The sequence below is a fragment of the Apis mellifera genome, linkage group LG4 (assembly GCF_003254395.2).
Source record: "Apis mellifera strain DH4 linkage group LG4, Amel_HAv3.1, whole genome shotgun sequence".
NCBI classification, from domain to species: domain Eukaryota; kingdom Metazoa; phylum Arthropoda; class Insecta; order Hymenoptera; family Apidae; genus Apis; species Apis mellifera.
The window spans coordinates 4,074,994-4,101,956 of NC_037641.1; the positions used below are offsets into that span (position 1 = coordinate 4,074,994).

General features: G+C 38.5%; 1 protein-coding gene across 2 annotated transcripts in view; it reads right to left on the minus strand.

The window, feature by feature from the left end:
• LOC411054 (polypeptide N-acetylgalactosaminyltransferase 2) overlaps nt 1-26,963 on the minus strand; it is a 182,292-nt gene that overhangs the window by 62,837 nt on the left and 92,492 nt on the right. Inside the window, exon 3 of one of the 2 annotated variants that reach the window (XM_006558671.3) lies at nt 10,167-10,222. The exons of the other annotated variant lie outside the window; for it this stretch is intronic. The gene's annotated coding sequence lies outside the window, so the exon portion shown is untranslated. The remainder of the gene's footprint in view (nt 1-10,166; nt 10,223-26,963) is intronic. 2 annotated transcript variants of the gene reach the window in all.

Here is a 26,963-nt window from a genome sequence, read left to right on the forward strand (position 1 = left end):
AAGGAAAATAGGATACGTCGAATTCAATTTTTCTATTTAACATGGCTTGATTCGCGAAGGGCCGTATAAAAGGATACGTCTGAATCTCTGGGTGAATTTTTAAAATTCAATTTCTCTTAAGCTTCTGCAGGCAGTGCACGCCTCTAAGCAAATACAACGGCAACCTGTGCCTTGAATGTATTCTTCAACGTTGGTTCCCTTCGAAAACTCGGTTTTTCACCGCCGTTAAGGGAAATATAATTTTTAATCCAAAACAAATCCCTCGTCTTTATCCGCCTCAAATATACATACCAGATAAATGGAAAAGTATATAACTCTTTATCATTTATCACATCCAATAATTATAATCTCATGAATCAACTTCAACTACCCTTAATGCAAGACATACATTCAATCAAATACAAATCGTACCATATCTACTTCTTCAATTTTTACAAAAGAATGGAATATTTTCAATCACTTTTCAATTGTTACCGAATTTCATCGAAATCTGCAATTCTTCGTTATCACGCTCCCCTTTTTAATCGCATAGAAACTCTCCTCTTCTCGCATTGTCCAAACTTCCATTTCCATTTCATGGAACGGTCCTTCTTAAACCCGTCGAGTTTCAACCGCAACGTAACTGCTCCCTTGGAACAACAGATTCCGCCGTGCGGAACAGAAGAGATATCGGGAGGAGCATCGACCGTGTAGCCGCGGGGGAGGTGGATTAATTAGTATTCCGATCGCGCGTGATCTCAGTCGAAATGTCTTGTCCCTCGCAGCAGCCGGTCCTCCCTTCGGAGAACACGTACTCCGTGTCTGGATGCGCATCACGGCGCATACGCGTATCACCCCCCCGTAGGTCGATGTGGACACGATACGTATCTGCCCGTATGCGCCGATATGGAGTGCACTTCCGGCATGCAGGACGTTATCAAATATTCAACAAGCGAGGGGGTGACGTTGCGGAGGGTGGTTCGATCATGGACGTCCGCCTATGGATGCCACTCCATTCCCCTCCAAGATGGAATTTATATCGCTATTTTCTCTATTCGAGTTCTTCAGTTTTCCTGATGTGTTCTCCACGATTCCGCGATCGCCTCTTTTCCCTCCTTTGCGTTAAACGACGAGGTAAAATCGGGGAGACGCGAACACTTGGAATATCTCTTTCTTTCGAAATTGTTTCGAAATTCGATTGATTTGTTGTGTATGATGTTTATGTATGACGATAATTAGTTAGTTTTGGTGGAATTGATTGTTTAAATTAAGAGAGAAAGATTGGGAAATAATTTGAATAAAAATAATATGAGGTGAAGAATTCGCGGAAGTTAATATAATGAGAGAACGACTTGATATAATAGGAGGATCCTCGAGCACGAGTGGATCCTCTAAGCCGCGTAATACAGGAGCGCTAGGAAGACAGAGGAGGGGGATAAAGTCGACAGTGGAACCGGAAATCGTCGTCTCCTTCTGGAAACGGGGACGAATATCGTCGCGTGTCGGCCGACTGACGTCTTATTTGCCCACGGCAGGGAATTCATCTTCGACCACGATCCACGATGCACCTTGGAACTGGTTTTGGAGGATCGCCACGGGCCTGTCGCGGCAGCCCTTATCCTACATCCCTAATGTTCTCCCCGTGATTAATGGCCGGCCCACTGTTGACACGTGGTACCCGCTATTTTTGTATTGTTAACGCTTGACAGTGACAAAGTTTATGGCGTGGATGCGGGCCATCTGCCGCTTCCCCGGGCTTAAAGGGTTTTTAATTTACGGCCAACGCGTGTCCCTTCTTCCCCGGACGAATATATCCCCTAATACCGATCGAACCGAATCCGAAGGAAAGTTTCCAAGAGACTTGGATCGGGACAATGGATTGGGAAGAATTAGAATAGGGAAAGGTGTTTAAGAAAATGGAACTAGTTCGAGGAGGGAACTTGATCGAGATCGTCGTCCCTTTTGTTTAATGGACCGCCCGATTGAAACTCGTGTTTTTCCCTGTAATTAACGCGTCCGATCGATCATTGTGTTGAAATCGCTGAGACGAGGACTTTAGTTTCGAACTGAATCCCGGAGTGGAATAGGGAAATTCGCGCACTAACTCGTTTAGGAATAAACTTTCACCGTTTCGTACATTGTACTCGTGATATTCGTGAATTTCTTTCTTTTGTTCTTTCTTTTTCTTTTTTTTTTTTGGGAGGAAGTTTTTAAGTTATTCGCTATTCGTGCTTGGAATCTTTATTATACGTTTAATTTGTTAATTTGTAAAATTTCTTTTTCTCTTTCTTTAATTGAAAAAAATTATATTTAAATTTCTATCGTGGATTATATATTATATTTCCAATATGTAGCGCGCTATTATCGCCTGCTACTCAACGTAGATTATTAACATGTATTATTTCCTTATAATGCAAACGATTAATTAGTGTTAAAAAAACTTGCGATTAATAATATTATCGGTATAGATAAGTATCATCGATCATAGTTTTGAAAAATATCATTATTATCAATATTTTTCAATCAATATTATCGATCATGCGACAATAATATTATCTTGAAACAGTATATTATCATCTTATGATTGGATATTTATCTTCGAGTCGCATTTACAAAAATTAATAATCTTGCATGAAAATTCGCAGTCAAGAACAAATATTTAATTCCATTCTCATCCCTATTATTAATAACCTCCCTCATCGATGTATCATAATATAACCCTTTCCCTCAATACTCCTCCCGTTTTCTTTCCGACCTTTCCGTGATATATCGTATCCGGATATAGTTCCAAGAGCATGGATCGAAGGGAGAGTAGCTCGCGAAAAGCGTGACGAAGGATGCCTTCCCTAATTTCCTCGGGGAAGATAAATTCGGTGTCGCGAAACGAAAACTCCGCCCTTTCTCTCTTTCTCTCTCTCTCCATATAGTGGATAGATCTTCCATCCTGTTCGCGCGTTCGGAAGAGGAGAGAAGTCGAAGAGAAGCGAGAATCGGATTCGATTCATGGGGCGCACGTCCCGGCATTTTCTTAATACACAACCGACGCGTGACGCATTGCCACGCGGCCAGGGGAGTAATTGAAATTGCACCACTGTAAATATCTCACGAGAATACGTATGTCTATGGGTATCTTCCCTTCCTTCTCTATCCTCTATTTTACATTTTTCGTGGAAGTGTATACGCGCGTGTTGTGGAAACTAGCTATTATTCAAATTGCCAGAAGAAAAAGAAGAAGAAAAGTAGAGGTAATAGTGAACTAGTTATTGATTCTGTTACTTATTCAATTATTGAGTTTGATAATTTATCCTTATTCTTTTCGAAATCACACATCGAAACAGCTAGAATGGAATCTTAAAGTGGAAATCCTGAGTAAAGAAAGAAATAATACATTTTTATACACATGTGCGAATAAATCCTTTGGGATGATTTATAATAAAAAGTATTGGAGCATTCAGCAATGAATAGATTCAATCCGGGGATCTAACTGTTATTTTATGCAATCTGTCTGAAATCTATTTCTTTGGGAAACACGAATAAGGGAAGAGGAATCGATTCCACAAATGTAGACACGAATGTAGATTTGAGCAAACGAGACGGATGACGTACAGTTCAATAATTATCAGAGCAAAGGGTACGAATAACCCAGTCGCTTATCGAGCAGTCGAAGGAGTCGAACTTTTCTGAAACTGCATCCATGGTGGGCCAACGTTCGAGTCGAGACCGCAATTCCCTCGTAGATTTGTCTAACCGAGGGATGGAAAATACACCGCCCCGACCACGAATCCAACCCAAACACACTAGGCAGAAGCTTTCTCTTATTGGCCGCACCATCCCTCTGGTGACACTGGTTTAAACTAAACCCTAAAGTTTTAACTTACGGATTTGAAGATACTCCCTTATCCGTTGCGGTTGTTCAATCCTTTAACGCGCGTGATCCTCATTGCTCGAAGATGCGGAAAATCGGAGAATATATTGAAAAAAATGGAACAAAATGGTTGTATTATATTTATATTTATGGGTACATTCACGAAGAACGGAAAAAAAATCCAATTTGCTATTGAAAATCATATTCCATTTTATCGATAATTATTAAATTGAAATGGTAAAATGATTACCTTTATAAAATTGATTTCGAAAAATGTATTTGAAAAGTTCGTGGGGAAGAATATTATATTATAAATATACGCAAATTTACGGGATATATCTTTTTTTTAACTTATAATATATAAACCAACTTGGAACAGAATCCTTCAAAGATAAGGAAGAAGAAAAGGAAAAGGGAAGGAGAGAAACGAAAGAGAATATCCTTGGTCGCATAAGGACCATAAGGAAGACGAGTGGGCGTATTTACGAAAAAGAGAGAAAAAGAAAGAGAGAGAGAGAGCGCGAAGGTTGGTCGGAGCAAAAAAAATGATCAGGCGACGCTCAGACCACGGAACTAGGCGAGCCGTAATTCCTCTTCCGGCGAGCATCAACCTTGCAACCGGGAAAATTCTTTTCAGTCGACGTTCAGCCCCTTCTTCCTCCTGGAATTTCCCCAAGACGCATGACTATTGCGGCCAGGAAAATAATTGAAGTTCTACCTCTTGCAGCTAGTAAATATAAGCTAGCCGAGCCTCCCCCTCCCCCAAGAGGAACTCGCGACAGTAAATTCCACAGACTTGCCGCTCTTTCCTCTCTGAAAGGAGAGTTTCCTTTTTCCTCCCCTCACTTTCGTGCACAGCTAAAATTCGTTTGACATTTCTTATTCACACCATCGGGTGTGTTAATTTATGATTTTCTCGGCGGCAATTCTCGACGGGATAGAGAGACGTTTTTCTCCTTTAGTCGGAGAAACGTGAAAAAAAAAGAAAAAATAAAGAGATCCTGTTGATCTTTGTTGCTTATTTCGTTCGTTGGGACCACCAACGTCCTACGGGGAAGGGTTATTGGAAGAGGTATGTACCTTCGTTTTCCCACGATTTCGAAATGCAAATTTTTACGGGGAAGGGAATTCTATCCTCGTGGGAATGTAGGAATCCAATTATAGTTTCTACGTTCTTTTCTGGTCTCGTAGAATTAATAGAAAAAACGGGAAGGGGGAAAGAGGAGGAGGAGGAGGAGGAGGCAAAACGAGGGAAATGCGGCGTTGAATTAGATATTTATGCAGCTGAGTTTCCGTGATTAATGTCGGGAGAATATTAAACTTTTCTCTGTTTCTTGAATATTTTCTTTTGCTTGAAATTGGTGTGACGCACGGAATTAATTTAGAAAAAAGCACGGGACAAGTTTTTTTGCAGACTGATCGAATTAAACGATCTTTACAACGATCTACATGATTAATCGAAAGGGCAGTTAGGTTTTCTCTGTTCTCTAATAATTTTTTTTTTCCTTTAAGAAGATTGAATTTAACAATTTAATATAATTTCGAATCTATACATAAAATATTCTTATCAATAATTAATATCAACAATAAATCAGTAACGTTTCTAATTAAAATTAGTCTCACGGATAAGTTTTATTCAACGCGATTTTTATGCAAACTTTTTTTCCAAAACGTCAAAAGATATAATCATACGAATCCAATAATTTTTTTACAGAAGTATATCCGCACTTCATTAATATCACGCATATTATAAATTAGAAACTCAAGAGCACCGGCGAATATCTCTGCGGCAAGATTTCCCCCATTCGTTTCCCGCTAATTTCCTGCGGCACGCGATCCAAGAACTTTTCACCTCGAGATTCCTTTCTTTCTTTTTTCTCTTTTTTCTTCTTTTCGTTTACGTAGCCGCAGTTTTTTTCGCTACGTTACACGACGCGAGAAAAAGAAATCTCGAATTTTTACGAGAGAGAGAGAGAGAGAGAGAGAGGTACGCGTGCAATCGTCTAACAAATGTCTGCAGACCGCAAGCCAGAAAGCGTGGAAGATTAGGGGTGTCTTATCCCATTTTTCACGACGTTATACCGGGTGGAACATTTTTTTGCGGACAAATCGGTGCGCAGGGTAAACTGAAACGGCGGAAAATTCCCCTTCCTGGAATTTTCTAGTATTTACGGTACGGCGAACCGGAAGTTCGAGTGCGCGACCGCATACGTTTGCCGAGCGAGCTGTAAAGTAATTCCCTACAGCGAAAAATCGCTCCAATTTAAGTCGCGAACATCGTAATTTCCGTTAATTCTTTCTGTCACGGTTAAAAATTATGTTCCGTCCGTGGCTTTTATGAAATTTTCGGGAGAAGTATTCCGGTGAAAAATACTTCGTGGATTCCGAACGAATGTAAAATTAAGTTGCACGCAGCATTGCGCGATATATTTTCCTAATTTTTTTTTCCTAACTTCGGACGAGATTTCTTACGCGAGATTTCTGATCGCAACGATCTCTCGTCATGATACAAATTAAATTATACAAGAGACGAAACGAAACGTTTTATCCACGATAAAATTGTCCAATAACGATTCATGGATTAGTAGATACGACGCCATTCCGACATACTGTCTACTGTCAAAGTCTAGTGTTCGAGAGAAGAGAGGAAATTCTACGGCAAGGAGAAATCGATGTTGTCGAGGGGTGTCATGCGACGAAGGAATCAAACAGGGAACTAAAAAGAGAATATTCTCTCTGCCGTTCGAGGCTTCGTAAAATATCCAGCTACCAACCGACAGAATGTCCGGGAATAAATTCCAGCAACGGTCGAAAGGTCTGATCGATCGATCCGATCGAATACGTACGTCGCGCGCCGTATGTCTTTGATCCAGGAGGTGGTAGCGATAGGGGATGATATTCTCTTACGTCTGAGAAGAAGAAGCAAGAGAACGAGGCCATCGTGAGTGTCACGAACTTCCATTATCCACCTCTTCTGGACTGTCCACCTTTTCTTCGAATCCACTCTTCTTCGAGGAGTGGGAAACGCGCACCGGAAGAGGAAAGCTCGTGTTATTCGGTCGTCGAATATTTGTTCGCGCCGATAGGGTTACTTAGAGAGAGCACAGTCGTTCAGGGAACTCGCGATGAATCGGAAGAAATCGATAATCAGATACACTTTTGACAATGGAAACGTTCGATTGGGATAACTATGGTTGCTCGTTGGTTTCCAAGGGAATAGAAATGATGGAGGATTGTTTTAATTAGACTTGCGATTGTATTTTGTGAAATGATCATCGAAATATCGGATCGATGATTCAATTGTTCTTCTCGGTTTGTTAAATTTATTTTAGATTAAGATTCTTTGATTGGTCGTAATCACCAAGTAATAATTTTCGAAATAATTGAATATAAACGGGAATATAATTTTCTTCTGAAATTTTCCCGATTATTTCCCGGCAATTCAATTAGAAAACACGATTCGAAGGAAAGACGGGGTGCGTTACTAATAGGTAGGAAGAAACTGTGGAGAAATTATAATAGGGGAGGAATTTTAATCTTGAAATGGCGGTGGAAATAATAAATTTAGGTAGGATTAATCGAAAGGATTTTCTTGATGATATAATAGCAGATTCAGAGAGAGGATTGGCTGGAGTCGAGAGAGGGCTTCAGGGACAGGGAAATGAAATTTTAGTTTCGGATTCCCTCAATCTCGCCGATTACGTCCTCCCTTCGTGGACGAATTAAGATTCATTTTATCAGGGAACGTGCGGCGGAATTTATGCGGCCATTATTTGTCAGGCCGAGCGTCGTGGTAAAACTGCGGCAGGATTAAAATTTTCTCTCTGTGTCCCGCAATTTCGCGGGGGGTTCTTCATTTATACTTACGATCCTCACGGTTTGCTTAAAGAAAACATTACCCATTTCTCGTGGCTGAAATGAATTTCGTACAGCCGTCGACTATTAAAACTCTCCAAACGAGAAATCTTAAGTGGTAAATAATTTCAAGAGATCGGTATGATTATCTCTCGAGATTTATTTTCGTCGTATCGTATATTTCTCCAAACTTTTCTTTCTTTTTTCGTTAAATTTATTTATTGTTATGATGACAATTTTAAAATCGATATTTACACAGGATATTCAATTTTAATTTATAGATGCGAAATACTCGTAAATTGTACAAATTATATGAAAAAAAAAAAAACGATTCGAATAAAAATTGAATAATCTCGAGAGAGCATAAAATGATGTAATTAATTTCCCGTACATAAATGTGTAAATTTCAACGCGTGATATATATATATATATATATATATATATATATATTTTTTAACAGAATCATTTTTCTAAATGGAAATATTTCAACTCGAATTTTATGCAATTTATCGCGTGAAAGTTTTTGTTATTTGTCTTTCGACACGATAAATTTTACAATTTTTCAAACAATTGTTCAACGTAAATAGCTTGATACTTTTTTGTACATTCCAACGTTACGATAGATCAAATTAGATTAGATTAGATGTCTCAACAATTATAAATTATTTATTATAGTTAACGATAAACGTTGAAAACACTTTGTACGAATTATTTCTTATCTCTAAAAAAAGAAAATTTCAATTCGAATTGAATTCCACGCGAAAGGAAATTTTAAATGCGACAGCTTGCTAATTTCTCCATATTTTTCGAGCATACCCAGAATTTTCTCCCTTCCCCTAAATCACTCCTCTCTCGAAACTCGGCCGCGATCACGGGTTGAATTTCACCGCGAGATATAATTTCGTCCATATTATGAGAAAAGAAGGCGGTTGAAGTTAGTTGAGGGTGGGTTTATCGAGCGTAAATACACCGCGAAGGGACACGTAGGGTTGAGTTAAGAGTTAATAGGATCGATTCGATCGCGAATTTATGAGAAGACTCGTTCGTGCCAGACCTCGTTCGTTCGCCACTTCCAATTAATCATTAATATCGGTACTCGCTCGACGCAATAACATAATTTGCAGCTGCATAAACAAGGCTTAGCATGATTTAACTACGCGATCGTGGTGCAAGACTCGCGTGCACGCTTCGTCTGTTCTCCCCTCTACAGTGAAATGCGTAAGCCCCTCATGATTCCGCGCCAAACGTTGGAAACCTCGCGTGTTCCAACCATTCTCGAAGATGCTCGAGCATCTTTGTTTGTTTTGCGATCTCATTATCGCGATGCTCGTGATCGAGAAGCGTTCCATGGACTTAATGAAAATATTTTCTATTTGTATTTGAATTAATCGTTTGTTTTTCTCCATTTAATGGTTAAAATCAATATCTGTTAATTTCGTAATCTTGTATGTAAACAATTACATATATGAAATTCATTTGTTACGTATCAATCAATTCCATATGGAAAATTTCCAAGTATTTTCTTCGTCGGTCAAAAACCTTTCAGAGAATATAACGTTTTATATATATTAATCTAATATTTTATACGATTGGATTTTCTTGGAACTTTTCTTGAATGTTTTCGTTTACCCGACAAGAATCTCTAAGATGTAAGAAATTTCGTAGAAGATAAAGGAAAATAGAGATAAAAGTGGAGGAGCAGCTATTCCAGATTCGACAATTCGTTCTGTTGCGGATACTAACGAGCGCCAATATTTGTATCCGTAAAACATGTGCCAATATTTGCCTCGTCCCGGCCGGCAACATTTACCTTTCACGGAAACTTTCTTGGCCGCCAAATCTTCTACGATGTAGCATCAACCAATTAGAGGCACGCTGGTAAACGTGGCTGGTATGCGCGTCGATCGGCACGTTTTGACATCCCTTACCCCTTGGAAAATGGTTGCACGAGACTTGGAGGAATAAGGAACGATTCCTCGTGCAGAAGAGAAATGGAAGAGAGGAAATGGAAGAAACTGGAAGAAAATCGTGCGCATTCCGAGGAGGGGGTGGATTATTAATTATTCTTCGAGGAGAAGGAACCATCTCTCGTTCGTCTCGCCCCGTTCAGAATTCCAGGATTTTCCTTCTGTCATTGTCGGGTTTAATTAACCCCGACATAGAGAAACTGCAGGAAGTTTAACTTATGAAATCTCGATGACACCGCGCCTCTTCGAAATTCTTCCTTCTTTTCCAACTCCCTTTATCCGACTCGATTTTTCTCCCTCTGTAATTTTCACGGCTGACACGGGAATAATGGTCAATTAAATGGGGGAACGGTGCTCGATCTTTCTCCCCGGGAAAGGGTTGTCAGAAGTTGGAACAGATAGGAGGTGTCGAATCGGAGCCACCTCTTATCCGGCATCAGGCTGGATGGATCTAACTTTATCCCTTTCTAGCAACGATAACTCGATAATTAGTTACTTACGTGCCGTTCCACCCTCACCGCTCGAGATTAGATCGCCGATGGAGATTGGAGCTTACCTGGAACAGATAAAACAGCGTTTCGATGGTTAATTTTTTGCGGTCGAAGGGTCGTCGTTTCGCGAATAGCTCGGAGGAAAAAGTTCTGACGATGAAACTTTCCTCGCGTGAATGTGGGTATAATCAGACGTAACGATAAAACGTCGAGGAAACATCGTAGGCGGTTCCAGTTTGTCGGCAGCAAACGATTCTCAGATTTTTCTACCCCATTTTTATATCCCAAGAAGAATCCTACTTAATCGTGGAAAAGTAAGTTTTTACAGCTGGGATAAACGATAACTGGTATTCTCTGAGATTAAACGAGAGATCCAATTGCGTCTCTAACGTTAAGGTTTATTTTCAGATATCAAACTCTCGATTGATCCGATAATTCTCGAATTGAATACGCGATTTTACGGTGTAATAAAGCTCATTGGGATCGTGTTTGAACGAAATGGAAAAAGAGGGAAATGGAATCGTGTTCGTGGTATATGTATATATGACACTATGAGCCAACGTCAACGAAACTACTCAAATTTGAGGAACTGCAGACGCGCCGTAATATATGTGTGCAATAATTCTATATTGCATGGTTTAATTAACTCTGGTGGTTTAATTCCTCGCGTGCTTCTGTTGAAATTAAGAATATTAAAAAGTTTTCGAAAATGAGATAAATCTTTCCATCTCTGATTGGTTTTCCATTGATTGTGATTCGAAAAATAAATAAGTGCTATTCAGAAAGCTTTCATACGATGATTAATTACATAAATTGATTAATTAAGCCGCGTTCGTTTATTTTTTCAGAAATTTTATTTCTATATGACAGATATGCAAATTTTCTTTTTCAATTCGTTTTTATTTTATTACTTTTAATATTTTTTCTTCTGTAAGAGTTTTTTTTATTCTTCTTCTTTGAATCTCTTCTAAAATTCTATTGTTGCTGCAACGAACTCAAACCATGTGAATGAATTTAAACCAAAGTACTTTGTGCTATACCAAAGAGATTTTTTTCCTCTTAGATTGTTTTTTCCCTCTTTTAATTATACTTCTTTATTTTTTCTGTTTTGACGAAAAGCACACATTTTGCTAATTCGTTTTTTTCTTTTCTTTATTTTTCTTTTTTAACAGAATTTATATCAGAAACACATATTTTAATCGCAGAAATATAGATTTCAAAGAGATTTTCTATTTATTTTATCAGAATTCAAATCAAATTATACTTTTTGAAAAAGTTTCTTGGCATAATTTTTTGAAGAAGAAATTTCTTAAATTATTAGAGAAATTTTTTGTAATTTTAAGTTTGGGAAAAGGGGAGAGGAAAAACTTTAAGAAGAAAACTTGAAAAAGTCCCATATTTCTGAAGTACGAAGAGAACGTATATAGACAGAAGACTAATTTCGACATGAAATTCAAAATTTACATTTATATATTTAAAGAATTTTCAAAGCATGGAAAGAAGAGTTGAAACTAACACGAAGAATCAGAAATAATGAAGAAATTCAAAGAAAAATATTTTTCAATCCACCGAGAATCGAACCAGCGTCTTAAGAGATTAAAATTCTCGCATTTTACCATTTAGCCATCGAGAATTTGTAATTCAATTCTCTTTTTTTTTATTATATTATTCGACTTTTCTAATTCGTTCTATATATTCTTCTCGAATCGATTGACTATTTTACAATCACAATATCAGTTCAAATTTTTTAAACAAAGTGTCCCCGCGTCGAGTTAAATTCAAAAACCTAATTATCCTTTAATATTACTATACCGATGAAACATTTCATACTTGAACAATGAATCCCATTTGCTTAATGGTTAATGCTCTTCTTTTAAGATGCATCGAAACCCATTCACTGCCATCTTTCTTCCAACATTAAGAAGAATTTTCCGCGCGGGATTAAAAGGCAAGGAATAGCGGGGGATAATAGCGCAGCGCAATCAACCGGCAGAGTCTGGTATCGTAAATGGCGGCTGAGAAAATCCGTTAATTCGAAACCGATGGCCAGAAGGCAGGGCTTTGAAGTCTTAACGAAGCCCTAAGATTTTCACGAGCCATCGAAGCCCCGACTTAAGCCAACTCGCCAAGATCGGCCGCACACAGGAAAAAACCTGAAAAGAAATTCTTTTCTTTAGAGTCTTTGAGTTTTCGTCTCCCAACATTCACATCCTTTCATAGAGAATCATACGGAATAGTAAAATAGAAGACACATTGACGAAACAATATTTAAATCACGCTACGAGCTCCTAAAAAAAAATGACGAATATTACGATGAAGCAATGTTAGAATAAAAATTCCCAGAACACAATTGGGATGGAATTCGATATTAACACATCATCATTGATCACAAGTGTAATCTTCGAGCAATGAACTTCCAATTTGACACTTGTGATATTCCTGCCACAGATTCGAACCATTCAAAACCATTGTAATTTTTGAATCGTGGTATAAAAATATTCCTCTCTTCTGCAAAAGCTCCAAAATTTATCCTCCGCTTTTCCATTTACGTAATAGCGGATCGATGACTGAATTACTCTCATCTTCTCTGAGAGCTTAATTTTTCTCCACGCAAGTCCTTGTATTATTCTCATAATGAGCTAGCGTCCACGCGATCGAGGCGAAAAAATACGGATAGTGGAACGTACGCCTCGCTATTTTACGACCGGAAATACTTCTTTCGAAAACCCTTTGAAATCGTTCTTCCTCCTCGTTTCGACCGACGTTTTCTTTCTTTCTCGACTTCCATCCATCGTTTCGAATCGTTCAAAGCGGATCCGCCCCGCCAAAAATGAGAGAGAAGGGGGAGGAAAATAAGACTAAATAAAAAAGGGAAAGAGAGGAAGAGAAAGAGAGAAAGAGAGAGAAAAAAATACTAACCAGACGAAGCTTCAACCATCGAATTTCCTCAGATCCCGGGCAAGCGTTTCGCCCTTTGTGAGCGATTCCTTTCTCGTATATACGAGTTGCACAGCCTCCTCCCCTTCTCCCCCCCCCCCCCACACACACACACACACACACACAAAGTGAACGCGAAATATCCAAAGGACCACTTCCGACTTTCTTTGGTTTCTAAACGTTAAATTGCTACGGAGACGTTCGGCTCGCGACTTCTCGGACCTCTTTGCTTCTTCCACCTCTGCATGTCCTCCCCTTTTTCGGAATCCTGGTTCGCGTCGCTGGCTTCCTTTGATCCTTGACTCGTGCTAACAAAAATCTCGACCATTTCTCAGGCAGGAGGAAGGAAGGAGGAGGAGGAAAAGGAAGAAGACGTTTCTTCGAATTCTTATTCCATTATTTATAAGACAGAGCAGCAATGTGCACGTACATATATATACGAAGTCAGATCAATCCATTCGATTTTTTCATCTTCGTATGGATGCACGAATATCGAGGGGTTATGAGAGAAATCTCTCGAAATTTTTTTCTTTTTTCCTTTCCCTAATAAGGGAGAACGTTGAGGATTCTGCTTGAGAGCTAAAGAAATAGGGAGATTTTATCGAATTAAAGATTCCCTCTCTTTTCTTCAATCTCTTTCTCGAGGATTGAACGGAGATTAAGAAATGTTTGAGAAAATACCACGGATAGGATTTACTTTTCAGGATCTGAGAATCCCTTCCGGTGGCTTCCACGATCGCGCGCGCCGCCCTTTAAATTTAAAATGGCGAAAACGTAAACGTGATTGGATTATCCCCCTGTTTTCTTTCGCGCGAATGTAATACTTCCATTCCGAAATGGTAAGATCGAACTTAATGTTGTTTGCTATATTTGCTCGTACAGGTTTTTAATTAACACGAGGAGATTAACGGGGATAAAAGAGAGGAGTAAGGAGAGATAAGAAAAATGCGAAGAATGTGGAAATTTTTATTACTCTCGAGGATTCTTTGTTGTTTTTCGTCGATCTTCGGGAAGACATTAGAAGAAACTTGTAACAATTACAAAATTTCCTTTAATTGCAATTGTTCGAAGGGAAAGATATTTATTTGATGTACTAAACAATGTGTTAAAACGGGAGATCAATTCACATTTCCCCAATAAATGTCTGCCCAATAAAATCTATGTAGTATAACATGACATTTCGATATTGACAAAAAGATGTGAAGAAAATTTTCAGTAAATCCGAGCTATATCTCGAGAAATGGAGAAAATAAAGTGGACAATGGTAAAATGCAGGTTCAGATGCAAGAAGGTCGTTTCGAGCCGTATCTCTTGTGGAGATAAGCAGATACATTTGCAATAGAATTGGAGAAAATTTTCAGCAAATCCTGCGAGCCATACTAGAATAGAAGGAGATAAGGAAGTCAATGATAAAATATATCTGCACACTCGTGTTCACATGCGAACAAGAAGTAGTAATTTTCTATTGTCACGAACGAAAACTTGTTGTAACTCAAAAACAAGACGAGAAGAAGAATCATTACTAAATATGCTTTCTAATTTTCCATCTTATCAATTTCATAGGCAATAAAGATACTGCACTCTTATCGAAAATGACGAAACATTATTCGAAATACTTTTCTACTGGTCCATCTTCATGCGCATTTGACACGATAAAACCGAAATGACTGTCGACAAAGGATCCAATCTCCGATCTCCCGTCAACAAAAAATTCCTATCCAACTTCCATTAAGAGACACGCCATTCAACGAGAAGGCGAAATTGGCGCAATTTGTCGGGAGAAAAAGAATTTGGCGGAAGTTGGAAAAAGAAAAGGAAAGGAGGAGGGAAGATATTAGGCTTTACCCCTAACTAATTCGTTGGCTCGGCTTTGCTGGTGTGGTTAATCGTCGGAATGTCCGCCGCTTAAAGGGTTGAGGCTGCATGGAAAAACGGGCGATCTTGCTTCTTGCAGTGCCCCGTCGTTTCACAGGATATAAATCCCCCTCTTTAATCTCCGTTAACACGGCCAACCGTGGGCGGCTGAAGTTTTGAAGGCGCGTTTATTGTCGGAAAGGGTTGGCCTGTAAACTGGAGTCGTTGTAAACTGGGACTGGATTTTTATACCAGTCTAGCACAGTCTTCTATTTTCTCAGAACCGCGAATAGGCGTTTTTTTATAGCCCAGCGACAATTTTGTGTTCGCGCTTACCTTAACACCGATACCGTCTTTACGATCGTCTTTTAGATGCGCCTCCGGTTATTGCGGATCCAATTCGATTAGGGAATAATGGTGAAACGAAGACGCGGATTGGGGGAGGATAGTGGCTGTTCTGTCAAAGATCGTTTCGTTTGTTAAATCTAAATTTTAAGGTGATGTTATTATATTACTTGGATTCTCATGGAATTATTCATTTATTATTATTATTATTGATTCCTTTCTTTTTTGTTTTTCACAAGAAGCGTGATTCTTCAATTGCAAAAATACGTGGAAGATAAAACAATTTTTAAAAGTGGATCACGAAGATCGATTCAAGTAATGTTATTTAGAAATTTTCAAGAAACGAGCTCGATAATAAATAAAATGGAACGCAATACCACGTGCTTGCATTTCTATATATATAAATATGGCGTGGACATAAACAAGGATGAAATACATAAGTAATAGTTAATGTCGCCAGATGGCGACACACGTGTGTTAATGACTGTTATAGGGAACAAATAGAGGCTGCTAAGGGAAATTCTCCGTCGTGACGTAAGATTTTCTTTTGCATACATGCGTAAATAAATATATTGCTAACACTAAGAGATCCTTCTTCTTTTTTTGGTTGAATTATTATCAAATTTACTGAATTCGAACGCGTTCATTCTCCGGCACGAGCAATTTTCAATGGAAAATATGCCCTGAAAACTTTTCAAATTCTTGGGAATAATAAGTGAGAATAATAAGAAGCGCGGATAAATTACAAGGATCGATATAATAATCCTCCCCCGATAATAAATCCAGCACGAAAACGTACGATGATCGTGATTGCGGTGGCGGGAAGAATCTGGCACGTGAATCGTCGCATTTTTAAGTTTTCAGAGGAGGCGAGAACGAAGGAGATCGGTTTTTTATTAGAAATTTTTATTAGAACCTGGCCCTGCAATAAATTATACGACATGCGCCTCCCTTTATACACCTCGTTCACCGCGATACGATTTCGAACGCCGTAATTCTATTTTTTAAGAGCCACTCCACACGTTCCGCCAATTGCACTGACTCTTAGAAGAGGAATAGAGGCGGGGACAGTCCATAAAACGTAGAAACTTCACCGTCTACGTTTCCATTGAATTATAAAGTGATACAAATAATTTTCATAAATTTTCTCGTCGAGGTATCCGATTTACAACAATTTGTTAAAGTTAAATTTATCAAGAGATATATTTTTAAAGAATCTAAATGTTTATATTCCATTTGAAATCGAATTTCAAATTTAATTGTATTATTAAAAAGATTATTATTCACAATATATCAATATACAAAAATATTTCTCAAATGGAGACAATTAAAAAATTCGTTCCCATACAAATTAACACATTCTAATTCATTAAAAAACAAATCCAATTTAAGATATTTTATAATGTATATAACTAATATCACTGCTCGATTCCACAGAAATGTCTATGAAGCGCAAGATTCACATCCCCATTCTCGACCAATTAATAACAACTCTCCCCGCCGATCCGTCGAATCGAGATAATTGAAAAGCCTTCGATTCGAGGCGAATCAACCGCCAATCATTCGGGGTTGAAAAGCGGCGATCAACTCGCATTAATTAAAGCGTGTCGGCCTCCGCGTCGACCAATGTCGACGTCAATCACGACGTGGAAACTTTTTCACGCCGCAACCCTTCTTCGCGACGGGGCGATGTCAAACGACGGTTTCGGGGTGTTTAGCGGTCGAGCCGAGGCTTGTGTCCGCCCGCGTGAAACACGCACCCTTCTCGGTTGGCCGAGGGTTGTCGTTTCAGATTGGATGGAACGGACAACCGCTGTCCATTGTGTCCGAACAACGAACGGATACATGCCACACGCGCGGTGCCGTTTCATTCGAGGGTTAAGCATAGATAAGATTTACCCCGTCGAATTTGTCGTCGTTGCTTAAACAAATTTTAGAATTTTTAATTCAATTCTCAATTAGTAAAAAGATCTTGAGATATTTTGGAGCGAGAAGAAGCTTTGGGATCTTTTTTCTTGTTATCAAACGAGCAAGTTGGATTTTAAAAAAATTAGAATAGTCAAGAACAGAAAGAATTATTGCTTCCTCCAACGCATTCATTCACGGGTTTGAATGTTTCCAATCTCTGAGGATCTACGGATACATAATTATTACGACGTATAATCATACGTTGCTAACAACATTAGACACGGAATCCAAAAGAATCTCACGATACGATCACGATACGTCTCATTCCTTTTTACAAGACGTATCCCTGTTGCGTGTCTCGCTCCGCTTACAACCCTTCGACACGCGACCCTTTCCTATATTATAACGGAACGGAAATAATTCGACGCATAAAAAAATCGCGATTCAAACAAAAGGAACGCGGCAAGAAACGAACAATGAAACCGATCAATCGATATACCACGTGGCACAGTGGAGGAGAAAAGAACCAACACTCGACAAGTATATAAAAATCGAATGGAAATTTGGAAAAAGAGAAAAGAAGAAAAGTTGTTCGAGTGCAACCTTTCGACCCAAGGCTCGAATAAAAAACTCAATATCTCTTTTTCCTTTTCTTTTTTTTTTTTTTATTAAAACACAGAGCCTAAAAATTTCGCTCGCTATTCAACGAAACGGGGGGGTATTAATAAACCGGACAATGTCGGTGCTTTTTGCAAATCCGAATCTGGGAGAAGCGGGATAATCCAGGTTGGACGCACGCGTGGCAACGAAGAAAAACGGGACCAACCGAGAACAAGTTGAATGAAGGGGGGATAGAGGAGCGAGCATCGACGCTGCGAAACTTTTCAATGGACAGGTCGAGTTGCCGCGCGCCCCTTTTTTTTCTCTCCCTTGTTTTCTCTTCCCTTTCACCGGCGTGTGCGCGCCTCTTTTTTTCTCTTCTTTCTCCCTTTTTCCTTTCTTTTTATTTTTTTTAATTTTTTTCCCTTCCTTTCTTTTTATTCGCGAAAGGGGGATGAAGGTGGCCGAGGATGCGCACTTTCGACGTGCATGTTGCCGTTGCTCGTTCAATCGGCAATTCGAGTTTACGCCACCGGCACAATCGACTTTGTTGCCAGCCCGTCGTGACGATGAGCCTCGGTACGTTTCCGCGATTTCGAATCCCTGCTATCCCTTCCTCTGATTTCGGATGAACGAAAATCTCGAGAGCCGGTGAATGGATTTAATTTAGAATTGGCCACCGTGTCGTTTCAAATTTTCAAGATTTTGTAATTTCGAGCATAAGTTTTCAATTTTATCTCGTTTTTATATCAGGGGTAAAGGATAAAAATAACGAAAGAATAGGCTGAGTCAATAACGCCTAATACGAAGAAGTAGAAACGATGCAAAAAGATGATAAAAATAATTGATTCTTTATAATTTATATATATTTCATGATTATTTGCTGTATCGTGAAATTACTTAATTAAAAAACCCGAATCAGGGGAAACTTTCTAGCTAGGACAGTGTAATGTAGTTAAATTTGTAATGCAAATCCTTCTTTGGGAGAACTAAGTACTAAGGTGTTTAAATTGGTAAGCATGAATCTTGCACTGGATATAAGAGATGGATATTAACAGAATAATTGATTGAAGAGATGGATTTATTTATACGTAAGATAGATATATCCATTTTTCTTTTTTTGAAAAATTAAATTAAACAATTGTACGAAAAAGAGAGAAAAGAATTGACGATTGGAATTTTGAGTAGGGCAAGTTAATCTTTCGATTCGTCATTCGACGACAAGACGTCCAATATTCCGCCGTATTAATCCTTCCGTGGTTATTTATACGTACGTAAAGAATTACCAGTTAGGTATTGTCATCGTTCGTGCTGTAAAAGGGATAAAAGAGATTCCGTGTATTCGATCGTTCCAAACGATCCGATCCGCTTCGCCGAGCTGTCACACGCGTGTGCATTCACGAGATACGCGCGCGTGTATCTCGATGCAGTCTGCTCGCGATGTCAATGGCTTATCCGCTCGCGTGTTATTGACACGAGCAAGTGCGGCCAGAAAATAGCTCGACTCTGGTTCCACACGGATGGAACGACTATTTTCAGATTCGTTCGGGATTATTTCGCGAACGAAAAAGAACTTGAAACGTGTAATTATAATATCTTTCGTGCGTATCTCGTTTCTCTTCTTTAAATTTATAGAAGAATCATCTTTTTAACAATTTCTTAAAGATATCTTGGAGATAAGTTGAATGATAAGAGGAATATAAAAGTATAATAAGTACTCGTGTTTAGAAACGATCTCTGAAAGATCCTCCTACGTTTCTTCTTTTCTCGACCAGTGTATCGAACTGTATTCATATTTATTAAAATCATTCGGATATTTCCATTTCGAGGATAAAGCGTGAATGTCGCACGATGAAAGCACTATTTTTATATATAATCGAACGATGATGTAACAAGTTCTTCGTTCGACAAACGATACAATAAGAATTCGTTCGTTCAAAAATCATATTGAAATTGCATTGCATCGGTGAAAGGAGAGAATTGGAGAGAAGGAAAACAGCACGTTACACTTCGATAATTCGAAGAATCGGGAACAGGGATCCAGATGCGGTGGAGCACGCACCAGTCGTCTTCGATCAACAGGTACGACAGTGAAAGTATGAATTACGGATCAACTCGAGGTAATCATTTCCCTTCCACTCGTGGATTACTCGTGGTAGACAGATTTACAGGCATCTGAAAAATTACCATCCACTTAAAATCCAGTCGGTGGTTATAAATAAACGCCGTGTTTTCGAGTTAAAAACAGGTTAGAATGTTGTTATTATTATTACTGCATCTCCTTTAAAGGCGTGAGATCATCGATATTCGATGAAAAGGAATTTATTCCTCGAATAATCGCGAAATTGTTTCCGTGAATTGAATCGAGGCAGCGGATGTTCAACGATGCTCCAACCATTGTGAAATCTTAGAATGATCGCTAATTAGTCGTGCAACTGAACGATGAGCATTCTCTCGTCAAGCAGCTTTCGCAATCGTTGAAAAACCGGGTCAACGCTTTGCGATGGATCTCCATCTTCCTCGCAGATGTTTGCCTCGCGTGAAAGTGTGGATGGAGGCGGATCTAGATCCGGATTTCATTTTGCTCTAAATCTGTCCAAAATATATATGTATATATCTTGGATCACGAAGGAAAAGAAGACAATTTTATTTGCAAACCTTTTGCTCTTTTTTACTCCTTCATTGAAATATTTTTTTCTCGACGTTAACGCTTCGTTCGCATTCTCATTGAAATTTTCATTTGTGAGAGGGAGGATCGGGTAAAAGTAGATCGAAATGGATCGAAAGGATAGATTTGCTCGATCGGTTTCATCCGACAGTTGATCATCTGCCTTGCAATTCCTGATTCAATCGGTTAGAAGGATGACAGGGAAATGATACACACGTTAGTTTCTAATGCTGTTTACCGGTCAACGACAACCGGATTGCGAGCATCCCCATCGCGCTGATTACTCGCCCCCGTTCATTCCCATAATGAAACGGTGGATATTTAATTTTTGACGTACTCCAAATAATCTTTATATCCAACAAATTTTGTTATTGATTCAATTTCTTGATGTATCTTTCTTCTCGTTTCACTATTTTTTTTTCTTTATGATAATTTAATAAGTTAGTGATGTATAAAAGAATCAGCTTTCATGCGAAGAATTTTCAACAGGAGATATGATTCTCCTACTCCCAACTTTAAATAATTTGGGAATAATTCAAAATTATCTTTGAAAAATCGAATTTTAAAGAAATTTGATATTAAGATTGAATAATCCACACGACGAAGAAACGAGAGGATTTAATTTTCAACAAGCACAAAAATGAAAAAATTACGTTACGCCCAAAAAGATTGGCAATATTATTAACAAGTTAAACGAGCGTAGGCAACAAACTTTCAAAGTATATGTATATATGTATATACATTTAGTCGCCCACTCTAATTTTTTCCTTGCTTCAAGTGCCCAACGCGTTTAATTACAGTCGTTCTCCATTACGCTCGTCCTTTCACCGAAACTAGATCCAAGTGCTAAAAATATATCCCCTCCTCTGATGACGGTAACGAAGAACGAAGCGCGACAAAAACTTCGTTATCCTCTCCTTCTCTCTCTCTCTCTCGTCTTTCGCAATTTTTCGTCCACGTTACATTCAAAGATCTCACGTTTCTCAAAAACCGCCAAGGCCAATTGGCTTAGTTAAAAACCGTACCTTCAAACGAAAGTTTACCAACGAGCGCGCGTGTGCCCCAACGAAATCTACTCTTCTCTGCCCAACGGCCGCCATTTTCCCCCCTTTTGCTCTTTTTCTCTCTCTCTCTCTCTTTTCTCTTAATTCTAGAATTTTCCTTCAACGTACTAGAGGGCGCTTTATGCACGACCGGCGTGTACAATCGTGGAGCGTTGTACAATGCGAGGGCAGGAAGAAAAAGGAAAGAAAGGGAAGGGAAGAGGCGAGAAAAGCTTAAGGACGGTTAAGGAAAGATGGTTGTGGAGCTTCTCAAGGGTAACTTGGTTAAGCCTCTGTTGGACTTGTATTAACGGCGAGTTTCCAATAGAAAACCGAGGTTCGAACTTGGCGGGAAGTAATGGTAACGAAAAATACACGTTATTCTTGACTTTTACTTTTACAAACAACCACGAACTGAACGCGTGGTTTTGTTTCTACTTTGTTACGCGATTCCTTTTTTTTCCTTTCTTTCTTTATTATAAGAATTGTTGATGTTGGCAAAGAAAAAGCGGTGGAAAGTTGTGGGAAAGTTGTTAGCGAGGGAAGTTTCGTTGTTGGGCTACTTTAAACTCGTGTTGCTTGGGGAAATGGTGAATAAACTGTTTAACTTTCGATACATGTGTAATTTATAGGTTTTCTTGTTAGGTATAGATTAAAAAAAAATATGTATATATCATGATTCTCCTCGATGAATCGAAAGTTTTGAACGAAACTTGACCATATTTTAGAAGAAGAGGCAAGTAGTGATTGTAATTTGTAACAGGGTGATAGAACGAGAATAAAAATGGATGTTTTTAAATCAAGCTGAGAAGAAAAAAGAATGAGAGCATGGATGAACGAGGATAGGGGAATGTGTCAGTCCGCGGACTGGAATTCCGTTAATTGAACACCTAGCAGATCCCAGACGGATGTGAATGGTTGCATTCGCCTCCCCCCCAGATAACTCTGGATCTAACTTTAATCAAATTACATCCGTGACTCGGTGTTTTCCCCGCACTGAAACCTTTCTGATTGTCGAACTGAGCCATTTCGACGCACGCATAAAGCAAGGATCTTTTAATGAACCTTTGCATCTTTTAATTGAAAATTATCCCACGCTTCATTTTAGATGCGTCTCTTCTTTTTTTTTTTCGAAAACGGGAATATTTTATTATTCTTTCTTGAACAAAGTTTTAAATTTTGCAGTTTCTCCTTTCTCTTTTCTTTTCAATTGGATTTTTCCTGAATTTTTTCATAGAAATAAATAAAAAGGAATTTGCAAAATGAAAATTGATTCAACAATCAAGATACTCCTTGTATCTTTCGATTTTGCAAATTCTCATTAAATCTACATATGAAATTACATTAATATTTTCATGAAACTGAACTCAAATTATAATTAAATTACAATTATAATTAAAATAACAGTCGCAACAAGTGTATTCAACACCTCTGTTTTTCAATTCCTTTTTAATCTCTTCAGCTTATTAAAAATTTCTTTTCTAAGCTCGTAGAATTCTTCATGAATCCTAATTGCTCGCCTCGTTTCCCTCGTCCTTTCCTCTTCGTATTCCCTGAGACGATTTCAGAGAAATTTTCGCATCCGGGAATTCGACGCCCCTCGAAATCAAAATTCTTCCCAGGCGCCTTTCTTCTCGAACCTCGAATAATTTCGCCGGGCAATTTGTTACGCTTAATCCAATTCCATAGAGCCATTAAAACGAGCCATTCAAAGCGCGGGATTGTTCATTACTCCCGACTCGAGCACTTCTTTCCCGCAATTTTAACGCGCCTACGAACAAAATGGAAATAATTTCTCGGTCGTGTATGGCCAATTAATCGCCGAGACCCGCCAATAGGATGAAATAATATTAGAAAAATAAAAATGAGATCCTGCAAAATCTTCATAATTGATTGCGTTTATTTTTTTTTTTCTTTTTGCAGGAGGGAATAAAAGACGCCGAGCACTGCGATTATCGTTTAATTAATCTGATTATGCTCGTTGCAATTAGATATTTAACGTTTTATCAACGTCTTCCATCAACGAACGATGTGTTAACAAATTCGTCAATGCGTTTATCAAGTATTTATTTCCTTTTAAATAAAAGAATATCTTCTTCGTTCGTTGCGAGAATGATTCGAAAATAATTATCGATGCGAGAAATCAAAATGCCAGAGCGGAAATGAACTGGTAATTGGAAAAATTGCAACAGATTAATAAAATTACTTCCTTGTATTCACATACATAGACATACAGACACACACATATATATTTTGATTCGATGATTAATCGAAGCACGAAGAAGAGATTCACGAAACGAGCGGATTTACTGTGACAAATCCCCTTCAGGGGGTAGTTAACACCGGCGTGGCATCGATCATTGTGCGATACAATTAGACGTGGCCGATGATTACGGCCCCTAATGACTGCTCGCATCCGCCACGAGCGTTAAACCGGATGCACGCGACGTGTCCAGACATTGTTGGAATGGCTGGGAGCGATTCCAGGGGGTGACAAGTCTCGAACCAACGTCGAATAGTTTCGCAGTTGGATAATGAACGGGGACGAAGCCGGATGTTGATTCGTTGTTTCTCGAAGATTTATCGCGGCTGACGGGCTTAATTATTTTGCCAGTCGATCAGATTGTTCGCCCACTCGTCCTACAATCGTTGAACACACGACGAATCGCGCCAGAGGGGGATGGATTAAAATTTGCGATGCACCAACTTTGTTTGATGAAGTTTTAATACCGTGATGAGATATATAATCGAGGAAAAGTTGGAACCATTAATTAATATTAATTATATAGGATTGAAAAGTTGGGGAAAAATGGAGGATATGAAATTTCCGTGTTAATTGTAATTAGGAAAATTTATCGGCGAATTAATTGAATAAGTAGATTCAGTGATTGTGAAGAAGATGAAAGATTAATGAGGCGAGGAGTAATTATTTGGATTTTGGAAGAATGATTATTATGTTAGTTTGAAAAGTTGATATTTAAGATATGATAAAAGATTGAAACTAAATCTGAGAAATATTATTAGAAATGTGGGAAGTGCTTTAAAACTTTATGTACGTGTACAGGATACACGTAAAGCTGAAGAAATTTGAGAAACTTCTCCAGTAATTGCGTCCCGTAGTAACGTACATATATATTTCTAATTCCACCTACGCGATATTAAGGTAGCTTTACTCTGATGTAAATCATACCAAGCTAGCGGAGCGTGTTTCACAAGACTTACGAAGTCAAACATTCCAACATTATCTTCACGCCTCTCACAAACTCCTTTCTCCAGGTAACAACATCACTTACATCTTCCACATTCGTGTTATATAAAATCTTTATCTTTATTACATTCATCCAATAAATTTTTCTTTATTATTCTGGAATAAAAAATTCGAGGCATAAATTTTTCTCAGAAATAACACATTCGTATGTTTCTTGACGTGTATCGAATTTTAAAAAACGTTTTCTACAAATAAACACGCATAATAAATATGAAACATTACACGAGAATGTGCTGAGGAAACGCAGGAAACAATTTCCACAATTTGACGAAATTTGTCACAATCACGAATCTTGCATATTCTGAAAGGCAAAAGAATATTCTCAAAATATATCTTAACTAACTATTCACGTACAATATCTCCACGTATAACAACAAGATTTAAACCTGATCATCGTTACGTGAGAATCCAAATTGTTCGAAATCGAACTCAAAGTAACACACGAATTATACAGGATAGAAAAATTCGAAACAAATTCGAACGTGTTTCAACGCATTGTTTCTATAAATTATATTATCTTCGAAAGAATAATAAACTTCATGATAAAAAAACGTCGACCCGTAGCGGAATACGCGAAAAGGTATTAAAGAAAATTTTCTGTCTTGTCAGAATGGTAGCAGCATTTGTCCAATCGAAAGAGGCAATTCCGAGGGAGAAACGAAATTACTCAACGGGACGATTCGGGAGCTCGACGGCTCGGGATAAATAGAATATTTCTTTCTTCACGAGCTACTTCCAGGCAGCTCTATAAATCCAACGCGATGGACGGGTGCAACGCGGTGTTGCATTATGCCGACGTCTCGCGCGCAATAAAACGTCCCTCTCCCGAACAGGGAGAGGATGGAACGTGGAACGATTTCGCGAATATAAATTACGGTTGGAACGTTGACACCGAGGCCGGTAATATTGGCCTGTTAAAAAGGGAACGATCCCGCTTCTTTTGTGAGTTGATGTTTGCACAAACGTGGGCGTGCCTCCTCTAAATGCGGAGAATTAATATTGAAACGATATTCATAAATTTCGATAGATATGTTACGTTTTTTTTAAAACGATATCCATTTGCAGATAATGATCGTAATCAAAGTGGTGAGCATGAAAATACGAAGATACGTGTAATTGTATTTCTGTTTCAATGAAAAACATTATAATGTTGATGGTGGACGAGTAAATAAATCATAAAATTATTATCGTTTAATAATTGTTATTAAAATACGGAGAGCAAGGAAAAATGGGTGAAATTACGTCGAATATAAATTAACCCGGATGTATCAATTTTCAGATCACAATCTAAGGATTCAAGTCAAGAAGGGATTAAGTCGTGAATTAAATTGGATCGAACGTCGAACGTCTGTTCACGTGTTCTGGTATTACATATTAAATCAAAGGATCGTAGAGAAACATCTAAAGCGACGCGTGAATAATCAAGGGGATAAATAAGACATCTCTCTTTCCGGTTTAATAAAATTATAATCGATCTTCGCGGCGGGTTATGAAATTCTAAGTTGACATGTTACAACTTGCGGATGATGCAAGTACACGGTAGCGAAAATTCCACGTGGAAATTCTAAAATTACCACGGCAACGTTGCCGATGATTAATGCGACGTAGGGATCATCGTAATTTAAATTTTTCTTAGGAGCCGCTATTATAATCCAATCTCTCAAATGGCGTATAAACGATTCTCGTACACGGGGACAACGATACAAAGAATGGCGAAATTTTATTTTAAAATGCACGCGGGAAGAAAACGTAAAATATCCTTTCTCGAGAGACTCGAGTGAAAGGGAGGAGGAAGAGAAAAAAGAGAAGAGAAGGAACTTTTTTTTAAAAAAAAAATCAACGTGAAATCTCATCGTATCACAGATCAAATCGTTCACAAGCGATTAATAATAATAATAATAATAAAAAAAAGAAGAAAAAGTTGTTGGTCAATTCTGGATATCGAATTGCCAACCACTTAAGTGCTACGAGTATCAAATTCACTGGATGCAAATCCTATAAGAGTGCATTAAGGTTGCTACACAGGCAACGAATTATAACGTTGAATAATGGCGAGACACGGCTGGTGAATAGGCCGCGACGTCCTTTCACTCGGTTCGCTTAATCTTATCCGGTGAGCGACAAAATGAACCAGTTGTTGGACTCAAAAATCCCCACAAGACTTCTCCACCGACTCCTTTCAC